This window comes from Somniosus microcephalus, chromosome 22 (genome assembly GCF_052327205.1).
Source record: "Somniosus microcephalus isolate GS21.2 chromosome 22, FLI_Smic_1.0, whole genome shotgun sequence".
Taxonomy (NCBI): domain Eukaryota; kingdom Metazoa; phylum Chordata; class Chondrichthyes; order Squaliformes; family Somniosidae; genus Somniosus; species Somniosus microcephalus.
The window spans coordinates 44,334,482-44,360,429 of NC_141008.1; the positions used below are offsets into that span (position 1 = coordinate 44,334,482).

The window sequence follows — 25,948 nt, forward strand, 5'->3', positions numbered from 1 at the left end:
TTCTTGATTCCCCACCAGAGGAAAGAGTTTCTCTGTAACTACCCAATCAAATCCTTTTAACATTTTAAACACCTCAATCAGATCACCCCATCAATCTCCTATACTAAAGGGAATACAAACCAAGTTTATGCAATCTCTCCTCTAAGTCCCAGTATCATTCTAGTGAACCTGCGCTGCACCCCATCCACGGCCAATATATCCTTCCTGAGGTACAGTGCCCAAAACTGAACAGTCTTGGAATAGTTAAATTCAGCCAATATTTTGCCCTGTTGTTCTTGCATTTCTCTCTGAACTATCTGCAGATCTTCACTTTCGTGGCATGTACTGCCTGTACCATTTCCCTTCCTATTTCTTAACTCTATGCATTTGGATTCTGTCTTAACACAACCTCCAGGATATCCTTTACTAATACTGCCAGTCCACTCTCTTCCAATTTATCGCTCCTGAAAATGTCATAAATGGGAATATTAATTCCTAGCCCTGTGCAAAATTAAGCCACATCTCTACTATAGCCACTATCATATCCCTCCATAGTTATTAATACTTCAACTGTTCCAATTTTGGTTTGAATACTTTGTGCATTCTCACATATGCCACTTAATCCTGATGCCAGTTTTTTGGAACATGGTGTTCTTTTTCCTGGCTTTCTTCTTCAATTTTTTGATAACTTTTGTCTTTTTTTCACAACAGTGCTTTAATCTCTCTACCTCGTAGCCTATTTGTTCCATTTCTCCTCTGATAGTATTTTCTCACTGATTATTTCAGCTTAGCCTGCTGCTTAAACTGCAATAGGTTTATTAATCCCCATCCCCTTCTTTAGTCTCAAACCTAGATTTTCTCACATCCTCCACAAAATTAACGTGAATCTTCTCCCATTGCTCTATTTACCCTCTCCACAACGATATTACACAGCACAGAAACAGGCGATTCAGCCCAACAGGTCCATGCCTGTGTTTCTGCTCCACATGAGCCTCCTCCTATTCATCTAACTCCATTAACATATCATTCTCATCCTTTCTCCCTCATGCGTTTAGCTTCCCCTTAAATGCATCTGTGCACAGTACTCCCAAGTGTGATCTAACCAAGTTTCAGTACAAATTTAACATAACTTCTCTGCTTTTCAATTCTATCCCTTTAGAAATGAAGCCCAGTGCTTGGTTTGTTTTTTTATGGCCTCATTAACCTGCGTCACTACTTTTAGTGATTTGTGTATTTGTACTCCCAGATCTCTCTGTTCTATCCCATTTAGATACTTATTTCCCAAGGAGTATGTAACCTCCTTATTCTTCCTACCAAAATGTAATACCTCGCACTTGCCTATATTGAAGTTCATTTGCCAATTACACAATCATTCTGCAAGTTTATTGTTGCTGTTTTGATTCAGCTGAAGGTCGTCCCTTCGGCAAAGCCTGCCCTATTTTCAGAAATCACTCCAATGCCCCAGAAATGTGAACCTTTCCCTCCTACACCAACTCTGCAGCAATGTTTTAGCCTCCCTAACCTGTCCAGTGTGTGGCAGAAGAAGTAATCTGGTGATTACCACCTGTGAGATACTGTTTCTCAGTCTAGTGCCAGACCCCTAAAACTCCAGCTGCAAGAGCTCAGACTTCTAACTATGTTATTGGTTCCAATATGGACCACTTCTTTTGGCTGGTCTTCCTGCCATACCAGAAGTTTTTCCATCTATTCCATGATATCCTTCACCCTGGCACCAGGGAGGGAACATACCATTTATGACTCTTGGTCATGACTGGAAAAAAGTCTATCCTATACCCCTGACTATTATCACTCTTTTATTGTTGTCTAACTACCTCTCACCCACTTGGGTAGTCTCTTGCTGTACGGTTCTGCAGTGTTGTTCAACACTATCCTCCCCTTAGTCGCTGTCACTCTCCACCTCGTACTTGTCCAACACTAATGCCTATTGGACATTTTCTGTAAGTCAGGGGTTTGCTGCACTTGTGAACCTGTCTCCCTCTGCTGCCTTTTTCTTTCTACGCTATCTCTGTGCCCTGAACTGTCTCTTACTGTCTCTTGGGTGACTCTATTCTGGGGACTCAGATTCAGAAACTCATCATCGCTCTGATGCTGCAGAGTGCGGCCAATGGCTGTTTGAGCACAGAGATCCTCTACTCCAGAGACTCCGTTTTCTGACACTGCAAATATGCTGTCCCTGGATACACCGAGAATCTGTGGTGTTCCAAACACATCATGAGTGTTCTCAGCACTGCCATCCTATTGTATCTAACTTGAAAAACATAGGCAGTTAGCCTGACTCCTAGTTGCACCAAACTCTCACAGGAACAGGAGTAGGCCATTTAGCCCCTTGAGCCTATTCCGCCATTCATTGAGATCATGGCTGATCTGTGACCTAACTCCATATACCTGCCTTTGACCCATATCTCTTAGATTTTTGTTAATCAAAGGTATTATCAATCTCAGATTTAAAATTAACAATTGATCTAGCATCAACTGCAGTTTGTGGAAGAGAGTTCCAAACTTCTACCACCCTTTGTGTGTAGAAGTGTTTCCTAATTTCACTCCTGAAAGGTCTGGCTCTAATTTTTAGACTATGCCCCCTAGTCCTAGTCTCCCAACCAGCAGAAATAGTTTCTCTCTATCTACCCTATCAGTTCCTCTTAATATCTTGAAAACTTCTATCAAATCACCCCTTAATCTTTTAAATTCCAGGGAATAGTTTATGTAATCTCTTGTAATTTAACCCTTGGAGCCCAGGTATCATTGTGGTAAGTCTACGCTGGAGTCCCTCCAAGGCCAATATATCATTCCTAAAGTGTGGGGCCCAGAACTGCTCTCAGCACTCCAGGGTGTGGTCTAACCAGGGTTTATATAGTTGCAGCATAACTTCTACCCCCTTGTATTCTAGTCCTCTAGATATAATAAAGCCCAGCATTCCATTAACCTTTTTGATTATTTTCTGTACCTGTACATGGACCCCCAAGTCTCTCTGGAGCAATGGGAGTCTTTCAGAAAGGAAATTGAGAGAGTACAATGGCAACATGTTCCCGTAAAGGTCAAGGGTGGGACCAAGAAGCCCAGGGAACCCTGGATGTCAAGGGATATACAAGAATGGATTCGGGAAAAAAAGGGAGGCTTTTGGCAGATACAAAGGACTAAAAACAGTGGAAGCCCTAGAGGAGTATAGAAAGTGCAGTGGGGTACTTAAAAAAAAGAAATTAGGAGAGCGAAGAGGGGGCATGAAAAAACACTGGCAGGCAAAATAAAGGAAAATCCCAAGGTGTTTTATTATAAGTATAATAAGGGCAAGAGTATAACCAGGGAAAGAGTAGAGCCCATTAGGGACCAAAGTGGCAATCTACGTGTAGAGCCGGAAGATGTAGGTGAGGTTTTAAATGAATATTTTGCATCTGTGTTCACTATGGAGAAGGACGATGTAGGCTTAGAAATCAGGCAGGGGGATTGTAATATACTTGAACAAATTAGTATTGAGAGGGAGGATGTACCAGTGGTTTTAGCGGGCTTAAAAGTGGATAAATCCCCAGGCCCTGACGGGGTGTATCCAGGCTGCTGTGTGAGGCAAGGGAGGAGATTGCAGGGGCTCTGACACAAATTTTCAGAACCTCTCTGGTCGCGGGGGCGGTGCCAGAGGACTGGAGAACAGCTAACGTAGTACCATTGTTCAAGAAGGGTAGTATGGATAAACCAGGGAATTACAGGCCAGTGAGCCTAACATCAGTGGTAGGGAAATTATTGGAAAAAATTCTGAGGGACAGAATTGGTCTCCACTTGGAGAGGCAAGGATTAATCAGGGATAGTCAGCATGGCTTTGTCAAGGGAAGATCATGTCTGACCAATTTGAATTTTTCGAGGGGGTGACTAGGTGTGTGGATGAGGGTAGTGCAGTGGATGTGGTTTACATGGATTTCAGTAAGGCTTTCGATGAAGTCCCGCATAGGAGACTGGCCAAGAAGGTAAGAGCCCATGGGATCCAGGGTGCCTTGGCACATTGGATCCAAAACTGGCTTAGTGGCAGAAGGCAGAGGGTGATGGTCGAAGGTTGTTTTTGTGACTGGAAGCCTGTGTCCAGTGGGGTACCGCAAGGATCGGTGCTGGGTCCCTTGCTGTTTGTGGTCCACATTAATGATTTGGATGTGAATGTAAAAGGTATGATCAGTAAGTTCGCAGATGACACGAAAATTGGTGGGGTGGTAAATAACGAGGAGGGTAGCCTCAGTCTGCAGGACGATATAGATGGGTTGGTCAGATTGGCGGAACAGTGGCAAATGGAATTTAACCCTGAAAAGTGTGAGGTGATGCATTTTGGAGGGACTAACAAGACAAGGGAATACACAATGAATGGTAAGACCCTCGGAAAGACAGAGGATCAGAGGGACCTTGGTGTGCATGTACATAGATCCCTGTACAAAACGCTGGTTAGGCCACAGCTGGAATACTGTGTGCAGTTCTGGTCGCCACACTATAGGAAGGTTGTGATTGCTTTGGAGAGGGTGCAGAGGAGATTCACCAGGATGTTACCTGGGCTGGAGCGCTTCAGCTATGAAGAAAGACTGGACAGGCTGGGGTTGTTTTCCTTGGAGCAGAGAAGGCTGAGGGGGGACCTGATTGAGGTGTACAAAATTATGAGGGGCATAGAGAGGGTAGATAGAAAGGAACTTTTTCCCTTCATAGAGGGGTCAATAACAAGGGGGCATAGATTCAAGGTAAGGGGCAGGAGGTTTCGAGGGGATTTGAGGAAAAACTTTTTCACCCAGAGGGTGGTTGGAATCTGGAACTCACTGCCTGAAAGGGTGGTAGAGGCAGGAACCCTCACAACATTCAAGAAGCATTTGGATGAGCACTTGAAATGCCATAGCATACAAGGCTACGGACCAAATGCTGGAAAATGGGATTAGATTAGACAGGGCTTGATGGCTGGCGCGGACGTGATGGGCCGAAGGGCCTCTTTCTGTGCTGTATGACTCTGTGACTCTTTGGACCGCCACCTCTCAAGAATCTAGTTCCATTTTCTCTCTTCACACAAGTATTAATTATACAACGAGAGTTGAGCTCCCGCAAAGACTGAAGTCCTGTTGAGGCTAAACTTTCCACTGGGTTATTGTACCTTCCATATGCCATTATCACCTTATTTCCCAGGAATCTGTCGCCACCATGAAGGATTATAAGGAATCTGTCCACTAACTCCTCCAAATTCCTATTTCGGGGAAAAATATAAACTTCTAACCTTACCCTTGCTTCCTCAATTTGTACAGGTGGCCCCTAGTTCTACTAGACCCCATTACCTCAAGCACATTATCCACTCTCATTACGTTTATGGTTTTAAAGAACTGAATCAGATAAGAACATAAGAAATAGGAGCAGGAGTAGGTCATTTGGCCCTCGAGTCTGCTCCGCCGTTCAGTAAGATCATGGCTGATCTGGTCTTGGTATAACTCCACTTCCCTGCCTGCTCCCCATAACCCTCGACTCCCTTACCATTCAAAAATCTGTCTATCTCCACCTTAAATATATTCAATGATCCAGCCTCCACAGCTCTCTGGGGAAGAGAATTCCAAAGATTCACGACCCTCTGAGAGAAGAAATTCCTCCTCATTTCCGTTTTAAATGGGTGCCCCCTTATTCTGAAATTATGCCCCCTAGTTCTAGATTCCCCCACGAGGGGAAACATCCTTTCTGCATCTACCCTGTCAAGCCCCCTCAGAATCTTATGTTTCAATAAGATCCCCTCTCATTCTTCTAAACTCCAATGAGTATAGGCCCAACCTGCTCAACCTTTCTTCATAAGACAACCCTTTCATCTCTGGAATCAACCTCGTGAACCTTCTCTGAACTGCCTCCAATCCAAGTATATCCTTCCTTAAATAAGGAGACCAAAACTGTACGCAGTACTCCAGGTGTGGTCTCACCAACGCTCTGTACAGTTGTAACAGGACTTCCCTACTTTTATACTCCATTCCCTTTGCAATAAAGGCCAACACTCCATTTGTCTTCCTAATTACTTGCTGTACCTGCATGCTAACTTTTTGTGATTCATGTAGAAGGACCCCCAGATCCCTCTGTACCTCAGCATTTTGTAATCTCTCCCTATTTAAATAATAATTAGCTTTTTTATTTTTCCTACCAAAGTGGATAACCTCGCATTTTCCCACATTATACTCCATCTGCCAGATTCCTGCCCACTCACTTAGCCTATCTATATCCCTTTGGAGATTCTTTGAGTCCTCCACACAATTTGCTTTCCCACCTATCTTTGTATCATCAGCAAATTTGGCTACATTACACTCGGTCGCTTCATCCAAGTCATTACAGGAAACTTTGGTTTATCTGGAGGTTGTATGTCCGGAATACTCGATCTAATGGCAAAAATCAGGAGCCGTTTTCTATAAGTTTTTTTAGTTCTCGTTCTTTTTTTTTCCCAGTCAGGCACTGCAAGGTCTGTAGCTATAGCAACAGCTTCAGCTAGAGACGCTTGCAGCTGCAGCCGACTCTTTAGAAGCTGTTGCTAAGCAACAGTGTTTGTTGTCAGATACAGAGATGAAAACCTCCGTATGCTTCAACATTAACTTTGTATGTCCGGCAGTTTTGATAGATCGGCAACACGCCGGTCCCGTCGGTGCCAGATACCACAAAGTTTCCTGTAATATAGATTGTACAGTAAATAGTTGAGGCCCCAGCACTGATCCCTGCGGCACCCCACTAGATCTCCTCTTAAGTCTCCAGTGAGTGCAAACCAAAGGGGCGAAGTCTGTCTTCAAAGTTCAGTGATTTCAGGCCAGGAATCATCATTGTTGCCTTTCTCTGCACCTTTTCCAGGGTCACAATGTCCTTTCTGGGATGGGCGGGGGGGGGGGGGGGGGGGAGCGGATTAAAACTTAACATAGTTCTCCCAAATGAGATCTTGCCAAAGCATTACATAACACTATTATTGTGGTCTTAGTTTTGTAATGAACCATCTGTAGTCCAGGGTCCTGTATGCTGTGGCCACTGCCTCTTGACACTGCTTGAACCTTGAGGTTCAGTGTTCTTCCTCTCAGTTACCTTTAACCAACATTTGCTGTCGTTCTATTCTTTGCCTTTATTATATGTACCTATGTGTATTATTATTTATCTGTGTTGAAGGACATTACAAGTCCTGGGCCCACTTCCCAATCTGTTCAAATCCAGTGGCTGAGATGGTACACTGAGGTCACCTCTCTAATCCAAGTAATGCTAGTCTTTATGTACATATTTAAATAGTCCAAATTTATTTTTAAAAAGTGTTTATGGGCACGGTTTGCTTTGTGGTAAAACTCTTACTTGCTCAAAAACCATAATAGAAAGGAACGGAGGTCTTCCCGTGTATCTGCCCTTGAAGTCCTTATTTTTCATAGTCACAATGTTGCAGCAGAGAATTGGCCATTTGGTTGGTGTTTTGCCCCACGGGCCACTTAGTTTGATTCCACTGTCCTCACGCCACACACCTTTTAATATTCCTTTTTTTTCAAATAACTAATTCCTTTAAAAAAAATAATTTATGGAGTGCTTCATCAAAAGTTTGTGGCTGAGCATCTCACGTTCTAACTATCCTCTGACTAAAGTTCATTTTATAACCGCTCCTTACTTTAACTTTATGGCTGTGTTGAAGGGGACAGTAAATGTTGCACCTCTGTGATCTGCTGTTTGTGCTGTAACTAAACGTGCTGCAATTTAATGTCACAAGTAGGTTGCCTTTGAGTAATTTGGTGCTTTGAGTCAGTGACACTAAGAGAAGGTGCTTTAGGTTTATTTTGGAAGTGGAAAAGTATTCTTGGAAAAAGTTAAAGATCAGGAGGCAGTGCAGATAAGGTATTGTAATCTGAACTTTGTATCCTAAACACTGACCCTTTTATCAGTTATGTAAATAGCAACAAATCATTAGGTAAATTTAGACATCAGCAAGTGCGGCGTGGCTCAAACACAACAGTCAACAATCCGTGTCTGGCTCGTATAAAGCTGACCCAAGGTTACCCACACAGCACTGGGGGAGGGGATCAGCATGAACTAGAAATCCAGTGCAACCTTCGTTTTGCTTATTATCACTACAGGCCTGAGAGGGTCAGGTGGGCCACTGGACAATCGGCCACTCCTTGTTTCTTTTTATATGTTAACAGGTGATATTTAAACGTTGTTAACTCAGGAAATGGGCGTACATTTTCATAGTCTTATCATTAGTTGTGCTGTCCACAGAGGTGTTAGGTTAAAACTGACAAGGTAATGTTTTGCTTTTTATAAAATGTGCAAAATGGTAATTACTTGTCTTCAGATTTTGCTAATTTTCATGTCTTGGGAAATTGCTGGATGTTGCACCTTTTATCCTACATCTTGATTCCCACTGCCCATAATGTTGAACCCACCCCCACCATAGAATCATACAGCACTGAAAGCGGCCATTCGGCCCATCGTGCCTGTGCCGGCTCTTTGGTAGAGCTATCCAATTAGTTCCACTCCCCTGCCCTTTCCCCATAGTCCTGTAAATGTTTTCCCTTCAAATATTTATCCAATTCGCTTTTGAAAGTTACGATTAAATCTGCTTCCACCGCCCTTTCAGGCAGCGCATTCCAGATCGCAACAACTCGCTGCCCTCTGAAATGGCCTAGCAAGCCACTCAGTTGTGACAAACCGCTACGAAACAAAATAATAAAAATGAACCGGACGGACCACCCGGCATCGACCTCGGCACTGGCTCCGGACACGGCAACGGCACACCCAGCCCAGTCAACCCTGCAAAGTCCTCCTCACCAACATCTGGGGACTTTTGCCAAAATTGGCAGAGCTGTCCCACAGACTAGTCAAGCAACAGCCTGACATAGCCACATTCACAGAATCAAACCTTTCAGCCAATGTCCCAAACTCCTCCATCACCATCCTTGGGTATGTCCTGTCCCACCAGCAGGACAGACCCACCGGGGGTGGCGGCACAGTGGTATTCAGTCGGGAAGGAGTGGCCCTGGGAGTCCTCAATATTGACTCCAGACCCCATGAAGTCTCATGGTTTCGGGTCAAGCATGGGCAAGGAAACCTCCTGCTGATTACCACTTACTGCCCTCCCTCAGCTGATGAATCAGTACTTCACCATGTTGAACACCACATGGAAGAAGCACTGAGAGTAGCAAGGGCACAGAATGTACTCTTGGTGTGAGACTTCAATGTCCATCACCAAGAGTGGCTCGGTAGCACCACGACTGACCGAGCTGGCTGAGTCCTGAAGGACATAACTGCCAGTCTGGGCCTGCGACAGGTGATGAGAGAACCAACACGAGGGAAAAACCTACTTGACCTCGTTCTCACCAATCTACCTGTTGCAGATGCATCTGTCCATGACCGCATTGGTAGCAGTGACCACCTCACAGTCATTGTGGAGACGAAGTTCCGTCTTCACACCGAGGACACCTTCCATCGTGTTGTGTGGCACTACCACCGTGCTAAATGGGATAGATTCAGAACAGATGTAGCAGCTAAAAACTGGGCACCCATGAGGCGCTGTGGGCCATCAGCAGCAGCAGAATTGTATTCCACCACAATCTGTAACCTCATGGCCCGGCATATCGCTTACTCTACCATTACCATCAAGCCAGGGGACCAACCCTGGTTCAATAAGGAGTGTAGAAGAGCATGCCAGGAGCAGCACCAGGCGTACCTAAAAATGAGGTGCCAACCTGGGGAGGCTGCAACACAGGACTACATGCATGCTAAAAAGCAGAAGCAGCATGCTATAAACAGGGCTAAGCGATCCCACAATCAACGGATCAGATCAAAGCTCTGCAGTCCTGCCACATCCAGTCGTGAATGATGGTGGACCATTAAACAACTAACGGGAGGAGGAGGCTCCATGAATATCCCCATCCTCAATGATGGTGGAGCCCAGCACGTGAGTGCAAAAGACAAGGCTGAAGCATTTGCAACTATCCTCAGCCAGAAGTGCCGAGTGGATGATCCATATCGGCCTCCTCCTGAGGTCCCCACCATCACAGAAGCCAGTCTTCAGCCAATTCAATTCACTCCACATGATATCAAGAAACGGCTGAGTGCATGGGATACAGCAAAGGCTATGGGCCCTGACAACACCCTGGCTATCGTGCTGAAGACTTGTGCTCCAGAACTAGCCGTGCCTCTAGCCAAACTGTTCCAGTACAGCTACAACACTGGCATCTATCCGACAATGTGGAAAACTGCCCAGGTATATCCTGTCCACAAAAAGCAGGACAAATCCAATCCGGCCAGTTACTGCCCCATCAGTCTACTCTCAATCATCAGCAAAGTGATGGAAGGTGTCATCGACAGTGCTATCAAGTGGCACTTACTCTTCAATAACCTGCTCTCTGATGCCCAGTTTGGGTTCCGCCAAGACCACTCGGCTCCCGACCTCATTACAGCCTTGGTCCAACCATGGAGGTGGGGTGGCTTTGTTGGTAAAGGATGGGATCAGTGCAGTGGTGAGAAGTGATATTGGCTCAGAAGATCAAGATGTCGAATCGGTTTGGGTGGAGATAAAAAAAATAATAAAGGGAAAAAGTCTCTGGTGGGCTTAGTCTTCAGGCCCCCGAACAGTAGCAGTACTGTTGGACAGAGTATAAATCAACAAATAATGGAGGCCTGTAAAAAAGGTACGGTAATAATCATGGGTGATTTTAATCTCCATATTGATTGGGCAAATAAAATTGGCCATGATAGCCTTGAGGAGGAGTTCATAGAATGCATCCGGGATGGTTTCCTAGAACAGTATGTAATGGAACCAGCCAGGGAGCAGGCTATCTTGGATCTGGTACTGTGTAATGAGACAGAATTAATAAATGATCTCATAATAAAGGAACCTCTAGGAAAGAGTGATCGTAGCATGGTTCAATTTCAAATTCAGTTGGAGAGTGAGAAAGTTGTATCTCGAACCAGTGTCCTGATCTTAAACAATTACAAAGGCATGAGGGCAGAACTGGCTAAAGTGGACTGGAAAAATAAATTAAAGGGTAAGACAGTTGAAATGAATTGACAGACATTTAAGGAGATATTTCATAACTCTCAACAAAAATATATTCCAATGATAAAGAAAGATTTTAAGAGAAGGGAGCACCATCCGTGGCTAATTAAGAAAGTAAAGGATGGTATCAAATTGAAAATGAAGGCATACAATGTTGCCAAGATTGGTGGGAGGCCACAGGATTGGGAAATGTTTAAAAACCAGCAAAGGATCTCTTTTTAAAAAAAAAAAGAGATGAATTATGAGAGTAAACTGGCAAGAAATATTAAAGCAGAAAGTAAGAGCTTCTACAGGTATATAAAAAGGAAGAGAGTAGCTAAAGTAAACGTTGGTCCCTTAGAGGATGAGACTGGGGAATTAATAATGGGGAACGGGGAAATGGCAGAGACTCTGAACAAATATTTTGTATCTGTCTTCACAGTAGAAGACACTAACAACATCCCAATAATGGATAATCAAGGGGTCACAGGGAGGGGGGAACTAAAGACAATTGCTATCACTAAGGAAATAGTACTTGGTAAAATAATGGGACTGAAAGACGACAGGTCCCCTGGACCAGATGGCCTGCATCCCAGGGTCTTAAAAGAAGTGGCTGCAGAGATAGTGGATGCATCGGTTGCAATATATCAAAAATCCCTGGACTCTGGAGAGGTCCCAGCGGATTGGAAAACCGCAAATGTAACACCCCTATTTAAGAAAGGAGGGAGACCGAAAGCAGGAAACTATAGACCAGTTAGCCTAACATCTGTCTTTGGGAAAATGCTGGAGTCGTTCATTAAGGAAGCAGTAGCAGGGCATTTGGAAAATCATAATGCAGTCAAGCTTATGCAGGTTTTATGAAAGGGAAATCATGTTTAGCAAATTTGCTGGAGATCTTTGAGGATGTAATGAGCAGGGTGGATAGGGGTAAGCCAGTGGATGTGGTGTATTTGGATTTCCAGAAGGCATTCGATAAGGTGCCACATAAAAGGTTGCTGCATAAGATAAGAGCTCACGGAGTTGGGGGTAATATATTAGCATGGATAGAGAATTGGCTAACTAACAGAAAGCAGAATGTCGGGATAAATGGGCCACTTTCGGTTGGCAAACGGTAACTCGTGGGGTGCCACAGGGATCGGTGCTGGGGCCTCAACTATTTGCAACCTAAATTAGTGACTTGGATGAAGGGACCGAGTGCAATGTAGCCAAGTTTGCGGATGATACAAAGATGGGTGGGAAAGCAAGTTGTGCAGAGGACTCAACGAATCTGCAAAGGGATATAGACAGGCTAAGTGAGTGGGCAAACATTTGGCAGATGGAGTATAATGTGGGAAACTGCGAGGTTATCCACTTTGGCAGGAAAAATAAAAAAGCAAATTATTATTTAAATGGAGAGAGATTACAAAATGCTACAGTTCAGAGGGACCTGGGGCTCCTGGTGCATGAAACACAAAAAGTTAGCATGCAAGTACAGCAAGTAATCAAAAAGGCAAATGAAATGTTAGCCTTTATTTCAAGGGGGTTGGAGTATAAAAGCAGGGAAGTCCTGCTACAACTGTACAAGGTATTGGTGAGACCGCACCTTGAGTACTGTGTACAGTTTTGGCCTCCTTATTTAAGGAAGGATATACTTGCATTGGAGGCAGTTCAGAGATGATTCACACGGTTAATTCCAGAGATGAGGGGGTTGACTTATGAAGAAAGGTTGAGCAGGTTGGGCCTATACTCATTGGAATTTAGAAGAGTGAGAGGTGATCTTATTGAAACATATAAGGTACTGAGGGGGCTCGACAAGGTAGATGCAGAGAGGATGTTTCCCCTTGTGGGGAAATCTAGAACTCATGGGCATAGTTTCAGAATAAAGAGTCGCCCTTTTAGAATTGAGATGAGGAATTTCTTTTCTCAGAGGGTTGTAAATCTGTGGAATTTTCTACCCCAGAGAGCCGTGGAGGCTGGGTCATTAAATACATTTAAGGTGGAGATAGACAGATTTTTGCGAGTGATGGGTTATGGGGAGCGGGCAGGGAAGTAGCTTTTTTGCCCAAGATCAGCCATGATCTTATTGAATGGCGGAGCAGGCTCGAGGGGCCAAGTGGCCTATTCCGGCCCCTATTTCTTTTGTTCTTATGGACAAAGGAGCTGAATTCCAGAGGAGAAGTGAGAGTGACTGCCCTTGACATCAAGGCAGCATTTGACCTTTGGGTGTGGCATCAAGGAACCCTTGTAAAACATGGCAATCGGGGTGGGGGGAAACTCTCCACTGGCTGGAGTCATACCTAGCACAAAGGAAGATGGTTGTGGTGATTGAAGGTCAATCATCACAGCCCCAGGACATTGCTGCAGGAGTTCCTCAGGGCAGTGTCCTAGTGCAACTATCTTCAGCTGCTTCATCAATGACCTTCCCTCCAACATAAGGTCAGAAATAGGGATGTTCGCTGATGACTGCACAATGTTTAGTGCCATTCACAACTCCTCAGATAATGTAGCAGTCCATGCCCTCATGCAACAAGACCTGAACGACGTTCAGGCTTGGGCTGATAAGTGGCAGGTAACATTCGCGCCACAGAAGTGCTAGGCAATGACTATTTCCAACAAGCGAGAGTGTAACTACCGCCCCATGACATTCAATGGCATTACCATCGCCAAATCCCCCTCCATCAACATCCTGGGGGGTCACCAATTACCAGAAACTTAACTGGACCAGCCACATAAATAATGTGGCAACAAGAGCAGGTCAGAGGATAGGTATTCTGCGGCGAGTGTCTCACCTCATGACTCCCCAAAGCCTTTCTACCATCTACAAAGCACAAGTAAGGAGTGTGATGGAATACTCTCCACTTGCCTGGATGAGTGCAGCTCCAACAACACTCAAGAAGCTCAACACCATCCAGGACAAAGCAGCCCGCTTGGTTGGCCCCTCTTCCACCTCGAAGGACAAGGGCAGCAGGCGCATGGGAACACCACCACCTCCAAGTTCCTCTCCAAGTCACACACCATCCTCACTTAGAAGTGTATCGCCGATCCTTCATCGTTGCTGGGTCAAAATCCTGGAACTCCCTACCTAATAGCACAGTGGGAGTACCTTCACCACACGGACTGCAGCGATTCAGGAAAGCGGCTCACCGCCACCTTCTCGAGGGCAATTAGGGATGAGCAATAAATGCTGGCCTTGCCAGCGATGCCCTGATCCCATAAACGAATTTAAAAAAAAAAATTGTTTCCTCATCTCGCCTCTGGTTCTTTTGCCAGTCATCTTAATTCTGTGTCCTCTCGTTACTGACCCTTCTGCCACTGGAAACAGTTTCTCCTTATTTACTCTATCTAAACCTTTCATGATTTTAAACGCCTTGTCCTGCCATCTTCAAAGATTTGTGCACAAACACCACCAGGTCTCTCTGTTCTTGCACCCTCTTTAAAATGGTACCATTTAGCTTGTATTGTCTCTGCTCATTCTTCCTAACGAAATGTAGCACCTCACACTCTGCTGCATTGAATTTCATCTGCCATGTGTTAGCCCATACCACCAGCCTGTCTGTGTCCTCTTGAAGTCTATTACTATCTTCTACACTGTTTACTACACTTCCAAGTTTCATGTCATCTGCAAATTTTGACATTGTGCCCATTACCCCGAGTCCAAATCATTAATGTACATCAAAAACAGCAGTGGTCCTAGTACTGAACCTTGGGGAACATCACTGTATACCTCCCTCCAGTATGAAAAACAGTCATTCACCACAACCCTCTGTGTTCTATCCCTTAGCTAATTTTGATTCTATGCTGCTACTGCCCCTTTTACCCCATGGGCTTCAATTTTGCTAACAAGCCTAATATGTGTGCTTCATTAAATGCCCTTTGAAAGACCATATAAATAAGATCAACTGCATTGCCCTCATTCACCCTTGCTACCTTATCAAAAAACAAAGTCAAGTTCGTCAAACATGATTTGCCCTTAACAATTAGGTGCTGGCTCTCCTTTATTAGTCCATGCTTGTCCAAGTGGCTGTTAATTTTTTCCTGGATTATTGTTTCTAAAAGCTTCCTCACCACCGACATTAAACTGTAATTGCCAGGTTTATCTTTCTCCCCCTTTTTGAACAAGGGTGTAACATTTGCAATCCTCCAGTCCTCTTGCACCACCCCTGTATCTAAGGAGGATTGAAAGATTGTGGCCAGCACCTCTGTAATTTCTACAGCTCCCTCAGCAACCTTGGATGCATTCCATCTGGACCGCGTGACTTATCCACTTTAAGTACTGTCAGCCTTTCTAGTACCTCTTTATCTATTTTTCCTCATCCAGTATCCCAGCAACCTCCTCGTTTACCGTAGCTTTGGCAAAGTCCTCTTCCTTGGTAAACACCGATACAAAGTACTCATTTACCACCTCAGCCATGCCTTCTGCCTCCACCAATAGTTCTCCATTTTGGTCCCTAATCGGCCTCACCGCTCCTCTGACAACCCTTATGCCTAAAGAAGACCTTTGGATTCCCTTTTATGTTAGCCGCCAATCTATTCTTTTACCATCTCTATGCCCCTCATTTCTTTTTTCACTTTTCTACTTTTTATATTCAGCCTGATTCTCCCTTGTATTACATAGGATTACATAGGATATACACCACAGGAACAGGCCATTCGGCCCAGCCAGTCCATGCCGGCGTTTATGCTCCATTCGTGCCTCCTCCCGTCTTTCCTCTTCTAAATCTATCAGCGTAACCCTCTATTCCCTTTTCCCTCATATGCCTGTCTAGCCTCCCCTTAAATGCATCTATACTATTCGCTTCAACCACTCCCTGTGGTAGCGAGTTCCACATTCTCACCACTCTCTGGGTAAAGAAGTTTCTTCTGAATTCCCTATTTGATTTCTTGGTGGCTATCTTATATTGATGGTCTCTAGTTATGCTCTTCCCCACAAGTGGAAACACTCTCTCTCTATCTACTCTATCAAAATCTTTCATAATTTTAAAGAGCTTTATTAGGTCACCCCTCAGCCTTTTTACAAGAGAAAAGAGACCCAGCCTGTTCATTCTTTCCTAATAGGTATACCCTCTCATTTCTGGTATCATCCTTGTACATCTTCTCTGCACCCTCTCCAGTGCCTCGATATACTTGGTATAATATAGTGACCAGAATTGTACGCAGTACTCCCAAGTGTGGTCTAACCAAGGTTCGATACTAGCTTAGCATAACTTCACAACTTTTCAATTCTATCCCTCTCGAAATAAACCCTAGTGCTTGGTTTGCTTTTTTTATGGCCTTGTTAACCTGTGTCGCTACTTTTAGTGATTTGTGTATTTGTACTCCAAGATCCCTTTGCTCCTTGACCCCATCCAGACTCGCACCCTCCAAGTAATAAGTGACCTCCGTATTATCAAACTGACATCTGTCATATGCCCCTTTTTTCTGCTTTATCTTAATCTCTAACTCCTTTGTCATCCAGGAAGCTCTGGCTTTGATTGCCCTCCCTTTCCCCCCTGTGGGAATCTACCGAGACTGTACCCGAACCGTCTCCTCTTTAAAGGCCGCCCATTGCTCCATTACATTTCTGTCTGCCAGTCTTTGACTCCAATTTACCCAGGCTAGAACCCTCCTTAATTCGCTGAAATTAGCCGTCCTCCAGTTAAGTATTTTTATTCTAGATTTCTCCTTGTCCGTTTTCACAACTATTCTATACCTTGCGATACTATGATCACTATTCCCAAGCTGCTCCCCCGCTGTGACATTCTCCACTTGACCCACTTCATTCCCCAGGACTAGTTCCAGCAATGCTTCCTTCCTTGTTGGGCATGAAACCTACTGATCAAGAAAATTCTCCTGAACACACTTCAGAAATTCCTCCCCTTCTCTGCCCTTAACACAATCACTGCCCCATGCAATTTTGAGGTAGTTAAAGTTTCCCATTATCACTACTCTATAGTTTTTGCACCTCTCAGTAATTTACATGCAAATCTGCTCTATGTCCTTCCCACTATTTGGTGGCCTATAAAATACACCAAGTAGCGTAATAGCTCCTCTGTTGTTTCTTAACTCCAACCAAATCGATTCTGTCTTTGACCCCTCAAGGACATTCTTTCTAGCACTGTCATATTTTCCTTAATCAAAACTGCTCTTTTTTTCTTCCTTCCTTCCCTGTCTTTCCTGAATACTTTGTACCCAGGAATATTAAGCATCCAGTGCTGCCCTTTTTTGAGCCAGGTCTCTCTCATCGCCACTACATCATATTCCCATGTGGCTATTTGCGCCTGCAGCTCACCAATCATATTAACCACACTTTGTGTATTTACACACATACACTCCAAACCTAACTTAGATATATTTGTGTTTTCTATGACCCCACCTAATTCTGTATTATTTCTAACTCTAGCTGTATCTCCCAGTCCTCTGTGCACACTGTTTCTACTTCTTAATGCTAGACCCTGGTGCCCAACCCCTGCCAAATTAGTTTAAATCCTCCCCCACAGTATTAGTTAACCTGCCTGCGAGAATATTGGTCCCAGCTCTGTTCAGGTGCAACCCGTCCATCTTGAACAGGTCCTTCATGCCACAGAACTGGTCTCAATGTCCAAGGAATCTGAAGCCCTCCCTCCTGCATCATGCCTTTAGCCATGCATTAACCTGCGATATCCTCCTATTTCTACTCTCACTAGCACGTGGCACTGGGAGTAATCCAGAGATGACTACCTTTTGAAGTCCTGCTTTTTAACTTCCTCCCTGGCTCCTTAAACTCTGTGCAGGACCTCAACCCTCTTCTTCCCTATGTTGGTTCCGACTAGGACCACAACCTCTGGCTCTTTCCCATCCACCCGCAGAATGTTCTGCACTCTCTCCGTGATGTCCCTTACCCTGGCGCCAGTGAGGCAACATACGATACGGGTCTCACATCTACGGTAGCAGAACTGCCTGTCTGTCCCCCTGACTATTGAATCCCCAATTACTGCTGCATTCCCACACTTTCCTGCAGCACCCGGTGCAGTCCTTTGCCTCACGGTGCCAGGCTCGGCACTGCACTCCTTCGAGGTGTCGTCGCCCTCACTGACATTCAATGCTGAATATCGATTTGAAAGTGCCACACTCCCGGAGGATTCCTGCACTGCCTGCCTCTTCCTACCCTTGCAGGTGGCCATCCATTTGCTATTCGGAACTCTTACCTGGCTGTGTGGTGACCACCTCCTGGAACCTGCGATCCAGGACACACTCAGCCACCCGTATGCCCTGAAGTGAATCCAGCTCCCCCTCAAGCTCAGAAACCCTGAGCGTGAGTTTGAGCAGGTTGAAGCACTTCCTGCACACTCCAGAACACATGCGACCTTCAAGCTCCTCAAAGCTAACTGACCAAAGACTAATTATTTACTCAAGCTTAAAAAGAACCACCGAGGTCACGAAACACAAAGAACTTGAATATTAGATATCTAGATACTTAACCTAGACACTTATCTCACAATCCTCGGGTTCTGCGGCTCCACTCCTTTTGAGTTGGGCGTGAGAAACCGCCTTCCTACTCTCCACCGAATTCCTGCTATCACCAAATTCTCAGCTTCCACTCTGTTTGCGATCCACTCCGATTGCGATTCACCAAGCTCTGTGCCCAAGCTCTCTCTTATCTATTTCTAACGTATTCAATTTCTCTACTACCTCCTCCTTTACTGCTACATTGACAGCATTCTCTTCTCTCGTGAAGGCAGATGCGAAGTACTCATTTAGTATCTCAGCCATGCCCTCTGCATCCACAAGAATATCTCCTTTTTGGTCCCTAATCGACCCCACCCTTCCTTTGACTATCATTTTTACTATTTGTGTGTTTAGAAAAGACTTTTGGGTACCATTTTATGTTAGCAGCTAATCTATTCTCAGACTCTCTCTTTGCCCTTCTTCCCTTTTTTAGATCTCCTCTGTGCTTTCTATATTCAGCTTGGTCACTCTGGTAACCAACAGGTTACATTTAGAGTCATAGAGTTATACAGCACAGAAAGAGGCCCTTCGGCCCATCGCGTCCGCGCCGGCCATCAAGCCCTGTCTAATCTAATCCCATTTTCCAGCATTTGGTCCGTAGCCTTGTATGCTATGGCATTTCAAGTGCTCATCCAAATGCTTCTTGAATGTTGTGAGGGTTCCTGCCTCTACCACCCTTTCAGGCAGTGAGTTCCAGATTCCAGCCACCCTCTGGGTGAAAAATCTTTTCCTCAAATCCCCTCTAAACCTCCTGCCCCTTACCTTGAAACTATGCTCCCTGGTTATTCACCCCTCTACTAAGGGGAAAAGTTCCTTTCTATCTACCCTATCTATGCCCCTCATAATTTTGTACACCTCAATCAGGTCCCCCCTCAGCCTTCTCTGCTCCAAGGAAAACAACCCCAGCCTGTCCAGTCTTTCTTCATAGCTGAAGTGCTCCAACCCAGGTAACATCCTGGTGAATCTCCTCTGCACCCTCTCCAAAGCAATCACATCCTTCCTATAGTGTGGCGACCAGAACTGCACACAGTACTCCAGTTGTGGCCTTACCAGCGTTTTGTACAGCTCCATCATAACCTCCCTGCTCTTATATTCTATGCCTTGGTTAATGAAGGCAAGTATCCCATATGCCTTTTTAACCACCTTATCCACCTGTTCTGCTGCCTTCAGGGATCTATGTACATGCACACCAAGGTCCCTCTGATCCTCTGTCTTTCCTAGGGTCTTAGCATTCATTGTATATTCCCTTGCCTTGTTAGTCCGTCCAAAATGCATCACCTCACACTTTTCAGGGTTAAATTCCCTTTGCCACTGTTCCGCCCATCTGACCAGCCCATCTATATCGTCCTGTAGCCTGAGGCTTCCTGCCTCGCTATTTACCACCCCACCAATTTTCGTGTCATCTGCAAACTTACTGATCATACCTTTTACATTCACATCCAAATCATTAATGTAGACCACAAACAGCAAGGGACCCAGCACCGATCCCTGCGGTACCCCACTGGACACAGGCTTCCAGTCACAAAAACAACCTTCCACCATCACCCTCTGCCTTCTGCCACTAAGCCAGTTTTGGATCCAATGTGCCAAGGCACCCTGGATCCCATGGGCTCTTACCTTCCTGACCAGTCTCCTATGCGGGACTTTATCAAAAGCCTACTGAAATCCATGTAAACCACATCCACTGCACTACCCTCATCCACACACCTAGTCACCCCCTTGAAAAATTCAATCAAATTGGTCAGACATGATCGTCCCTTGACAAAGCCATGCTGGCTATCCCATATTAATCCCTGCCTCTCCAAGTGGAGACCAATTCTGTCCCTCAGAATTTTTTCCAATAATTTCCCTACCACTGATGTTAGGCTCACTGGCCTGTAATTCCCTGGTTTACCCCTACTACCCTTCTTGAATAATGGTACTACGTTAGCTGTTCTCCAGTCCTCTGGCACCTCCCCCGTGGCCAGAGAGGTTCTGAAAATTTGTGTCAGAGCCTCTGCAATCTCCTCCTTTGCCTCACATAGTAGCCTGGGATACATCTCGTCCGGGCCTGGGGATTTATCCACTTTTAAGCCTGCTAAAACCGCTAGTACCTCCTCCCTCTCGATGCTAACATGTTCAAGTATATCACAGTCCCCCTAACATAAGAACATAAGAAGTAGGACCAGGAGTAGGTCATACGGCCCCTCGGGCCTGCTCCGCCATTCAATAAGATCATGGCTGATCTGAATCTAGACACACGTCCACTTCCCTGCCCTCTCCCCGTAACCCCTAATTCCCTTGTCTGCTAGGAAACTGTCTATCTCTGTTTTAAATTTATTTAATGTTGCAGCTTCCACAGATCTCTAGGGTAGCAAATTCCATAGATTTACTACCCTCTGAGTGAAGAAGTTTCTCCTCATCTCAGTTTTGAAAGGGCAGCCCCTTATTCTAAGATTATGCCCCCTAGTTCTAGTCTCACCCATCAGTGGAAACATTCTCACCGCATCCACCCGATCAAGACCCCTCACAATCTTATATGTTTCGATAAGATCGCCTCTCATTCTTCTGAATTCCAATGAGTAGAGGCCCAACCTACTCAACCTTTCCTCATAGTCAACCCCCTCATCTCTGGAATCAACCGAGTGAACCTTCTCTGAACCGCCTCGAGAGCAAGTATATCTTTTCTTAAATATGGAAACCAAAACTGCACGCAGTATTCCAGGTGTGGCCTCACCAATACCCTGTATAACTGCAGCAAGACCTCCCTGTTTTTATACTCCATCCCCCTTGCAATAAAAGCCAAGATTCCATTGGCCTTCCTGATCACCTGCTGCACCTGCATACTAACTTTTTGTGTTTCATGCACCAGGACCTCCAGATCCCTTTGTAATGTAGCACTTTGCAGTTTCTCTCCATTTAGATAATAACTTGCTCTTTGATTTTTTCTGCCAAAGTGCATAACCTCGCACTTTCCAATATTATATTCCATCTGCCAAATCTCTGCCCACTCACTTAGCCTGCCTATGTCCTTTTGCAGGTTTTTTATGTCCTCCTCACTCACTGCTTTCTCTCCCATCTTTGTATCGTCGGTAAACTTGGATACGTTGCACTCGGTCCCTTCCTCCAAATCGTTAATATAGATTGTAAAGAGTTGGGGTCCTAGCACTGACCCCTGCGGAACACCACTAGTTACTGATTGCCATCCTGAGAATGAACCATTTATCCCAACTCTTTGTTTTCTGTTAGATAGCCAATCTTCCACCCATGCCAGTATATGACCCCCAATCCTGTGATTTTTTTTATCTTGATCAGTAATCTTTTGTATGGAACCTTGTCAAATGCCTTTTGGAAGTCCAGATACACTACATCCACTGGTTCCCCTTTATCCACCCTGTGTGTTACGTCCTCAAAGAATTCGAGCAAATTTGTCAAACATGACTTCCCCTTCATAAAACCATGCTGACTCTGTCCTATTAAATTATGTTTATCCAAATGCTCTGTTACTGTTTCCTTAATAATGGACTCCAACATTTTGCCAACCACAGATGTTAGGCTAACTGGTCTATAGTTTCCAGCTTTTTGTCTACTTCCCTTCTTAAATAAGGGTGTTACATTAGCAGTTTTCCAATCTGCCGGGACCTTTCCTGAGTCCAGGGAGTTTTGGAAAATAATCACCAATGCATCCACAATCCCTACCGCCACTTCTCTCAAGACCCTAGGATGTAGGCCATCAGGTCCGGGGGATTTATCTGCCTTAAGTCCCATTATTTTACCGAGTACCATCTCCTTAGTGATTTTAATTGTGTTTAGCTCCTCCTCCCCCCCCCCCCCCCCCCATTGCCCCCTGTTTGTCCAGTGTTGGGATATTTTTAGTGTCCTCTACTGTAAAGACTGATACAAAATATTTGTTCAGCATCTTTGCCATCTCCATGTTCCCCACCACTAGTTTCCCGGTCTCATCCTCTAAGGGACCAACGTTCACTTTAGCCACCCTTTTTCTTTTTATATAGCTGCAGAAACTCTTGCTATCTGTTTTTATATTTTTTGCTAGTTTACTTTCATAATCTATCTTCCCTTTCTTAATTAATCTTTTAGTTATTGTTTGCTGGCTTTTAAATGCTTCCCAATCTTCTATCCTCCCACTAGATTTGGCTACTTTATATGCCCTTGTTTTCAGTCGGATACTATCCTTTATTACTTTACTAAGCCACGGATGGCTGTCTTTTCTTTTACTCCCCTTTTTCCTCAGTGGAATTTATCTTGAAAGATGTGAAATATCTCCTAGACCACTGCTCTTGTACCGTCTTACACTTTAATCTGTTTTAAATCAAATCAACTTTTATTGTCATTGTTAGTGCACAAGTGCAGTACAACGAAATGTAGGCTTGCGGCTCCCGAGAGTGTACATTTAGATTAAGACATTTAAACATTCAACATACATTTGGCTTGTAATACATTAACACTGAGTTTGAGTCAGCAGAGAGTGCTGTGAGTTTGGGTAAGTGTGTGAGTTCTTTAATTGTTATTTCTCTTTAAATCATTCTTGATAAGATTACTTAAGCAGTTTAAGTAAAGGGGAAAAGTTAAATATTTGGGATTCTGTTGGTTTAAGAAGAGTAAAACAAGGTTACACTGCAGTAGGAGTAAATTGGCACAGCAGGCAGTGGAAACCAGTTTTCTAACCAATCAGCAGGGGTGACTCATTTGGCTGTAAACAAACAAACAGTATAAAAAGACCAGGCTAGTGCGAGCAAGCACTGAGTGCGAGTCAGCAGAGAGTGCTGTGAGTTTGGGTAAGTGTGTGAGTTAGGGTAAGTGGGGTGTTAGGTGCTCTTTTCAAACTTTAACTCTGTGGGTTGTAGTTAATAAGGCCTTTCTGGTGCAGAGTGACTGTTGGTAAACCATTAAACTGGTGTAATTAGAGGGATTGATTTAAATTAAATCCAATTAATTAAAGGGGATACTAGCATCTATAATCGGGCAGAGGGTGTCCATAACTAACAATAAAAAATTTAATTAATTACATAGAATGGAGCAGGTGATGTGTTACTGTTGCAAGATGTGGGAGCTGGTGAACCCCATTGAGGCTCACGGTGATTACGTCTGTGACAAGTGTCTGCTGCTACAGGAACTCCAGCTCCGTGTTGATGAGCTGGAGTCTGAGCTTCAGACACTGCGACACATCAGGGAGAGGGAGAAGTACCTGGACTCTGTGTATCAGGAGGTGATCACACCTATGAAGTTAATTAATTCAGATGTAGCCCATGGTCAGGGACAGGACGGTGTGACTACAAGTGAGGCAGGTACGGGGATCCAGGAGTTAGAGCTGGAGGAGCCGCAGCCCTTGCTCTTGTCCAGCAGGTTCGAGGTTCTTACTCCCTGTGGGGACGGGAGCAGGGACTGCAGGGAGGATGAGCAACCTGGCCACAGCACCGTGGAACGGGGGGCCATTCAAGAGGGGGTAGTAACTAGAAATGTTGTAGTGGTAGGGGATAGTATTATTAGGGGGATAGATAGAGTTCTCTGCAGCCGAGAGCGAGAGTCCCGAAGGCTGTGTTGCCTACCCGGTGCCAGGGTTAAGGACATCTCCTCTGGGCTGGAAAGAAACTTGCAGTGGGAGGGGGTGGATCCAGTTGTCGTGGTCCATGTTGGTACAAATGACGTAGATAGGACTAGGAAGCCGGTTCTGTTAAAGGAGTATGAACAGCTAGGGGTTAAATTAAAAAACAGAACCTCAAGGGTAATAATTACCTGAGCCACGAGCGAATTTGGCTAGGACAAATAAAATTAGAGAGTTAAATGCGTGGCTCAAAGACTGGTGTGGGAGAAATGGGTTTTGCTTCCTGGGACACTGGCACCAGTACTGGGGCAGGAGGGAGCTGTTCCGTTGGGACGGGCTTCACTTGGCCAGTGCTGGGACTAGAGTCCTGGCGGATCATATAACTAGGGCTGTAGAGAGGGGGAGGTTCCTAGAGAACAAATAATAAAAATGACAACAGAGAAGGTCATAGACTTAGGTAGCAGTGGGGAAATTAAAAACCAGAGCGTGTCAGGAAGGGGCAGAAGGTTGGAGTAAAAGGTAAAGTAATAAAAAGGGCAAAAGCAGGAACTAAGTGTCACAAAACATCTTTGAAAGTTCTCTATCTGAATGCACGTAGCATTCGTAACAAAATAGACGAGTTAATGGCACAAATAACTACATATGTGTATGATGTTGTGGCCATTACAGAAACATGGCTGCAGGGTGACAATGCCTGGGAATTAAACATACCAGGTTATTTAACGATCAGGAAGGACAGGCAGGAAGGAAGGGGAGGTGGGGTGGCTATGTTAATAAAGGAAGGAATCACTAATACAGAGAAATGATATTGGGTCAAGAGATCAGGATAATGAAACAGTTTGGGTGGAGGTAAGGAATAATAAGGGGAAAAAAACACTAGTGGGCGTAGTCTATAGGCCTCCGAACAGTTGCAACTCTGTTGGACGGAGTATCAATCAGGAAATAGTTGAGGCTTGTAATAAGGGAGCATCTATAATTATGGGGGATTTTAACTATCATATTAATTGGACAAATCAAATTGGGCAGGGCTGCCTTGAGGATGAGTTCATTGAGTGTATTAGGGATGGGTTTCTTGAGCAGTATGTAACTGGACCGACCAGGGGGCAAGCAACCTTAGATCTGGTCCTGTGTAACGAGACAGGATTAATTAAAAATGTCCTAGTAAAGGATCCCCTTGGAATGAGTGACCATAACATGGTTGAATTCCATATTCAATTAGAGGGTGAGAAGGTTGGATCTCAAACAAGCATGCTAAGCTTGAATAAAGGAGACTATGAAGGTATGAGAGCGGAATTGAGTAGAGTGGATTGGGAAAATAGATTAAAGGGTAAGACGATACATGATCAGTGGTGTACATTTAAGGAGTTATTTTACAACTTCCAAAAAATATATATTCCACTGAGAAGAAAAGGGTGTAAAAGAAAAGACAGCCATCCGTGGCTAAATAAAGAAATTAAGGATAGTATTCGACTAAAAACAAGGGCATATAAGGTAGCCAAATCTAGTGGGAGGATAGAGGATTGGGAAAACTTTAAAAGACAGCAAAAAATAACAAAAAGATTGATTAAGAAAGGGACGATAGATTATGAAAGTAAATTAGCAAAAAATATAAAAACAGATAGTAAGAGTTTTTATAGTTATATAAAAAGAAAAAGGGTGGCTAAAGTAAATGTTGGTCCCTTGGAGGATGAGACTGGGAAATTAATGGTGGGAAATATGGAGATGGCAAAAACACTGAATATTTTGTATCAGTCTTTACAGTAGAAGACACTAAGAATATCCCAACACTGGACAAACAGGGGGCTATAGGGGGGGAGGAGCTAAACACGATCAAAATCACTACCGAAGTGGTACTCGGTAAAATAATGGGACTCAAGGCGGATAAATCACCTGGACCTGATGGCTTACATCCTAGGGTCTTGAGGGAAGTGGCGGTAGGGATTGTGGATGTATTGGTAATAATTTTCCAAAACTCCCTGGACTCAGCAAAGGTC

At 44.5% G+C, this 25,948-nt stretch overlaps 1 protein-coding gene across 11 annotated transcripts in view; it reads left to right on the top strand.

Moving 5' to 3' along the window:
* ncor1 (nuclear receptor corepressor 1) overlaps positions 1 to 25,948 on the top strand; it is a 372,353-nt gene that overhangs the window by 73,072 nt on the left and 273,333 nt on the right. The gene's annotated exons all lie outside the window — the stretch shown is intronic.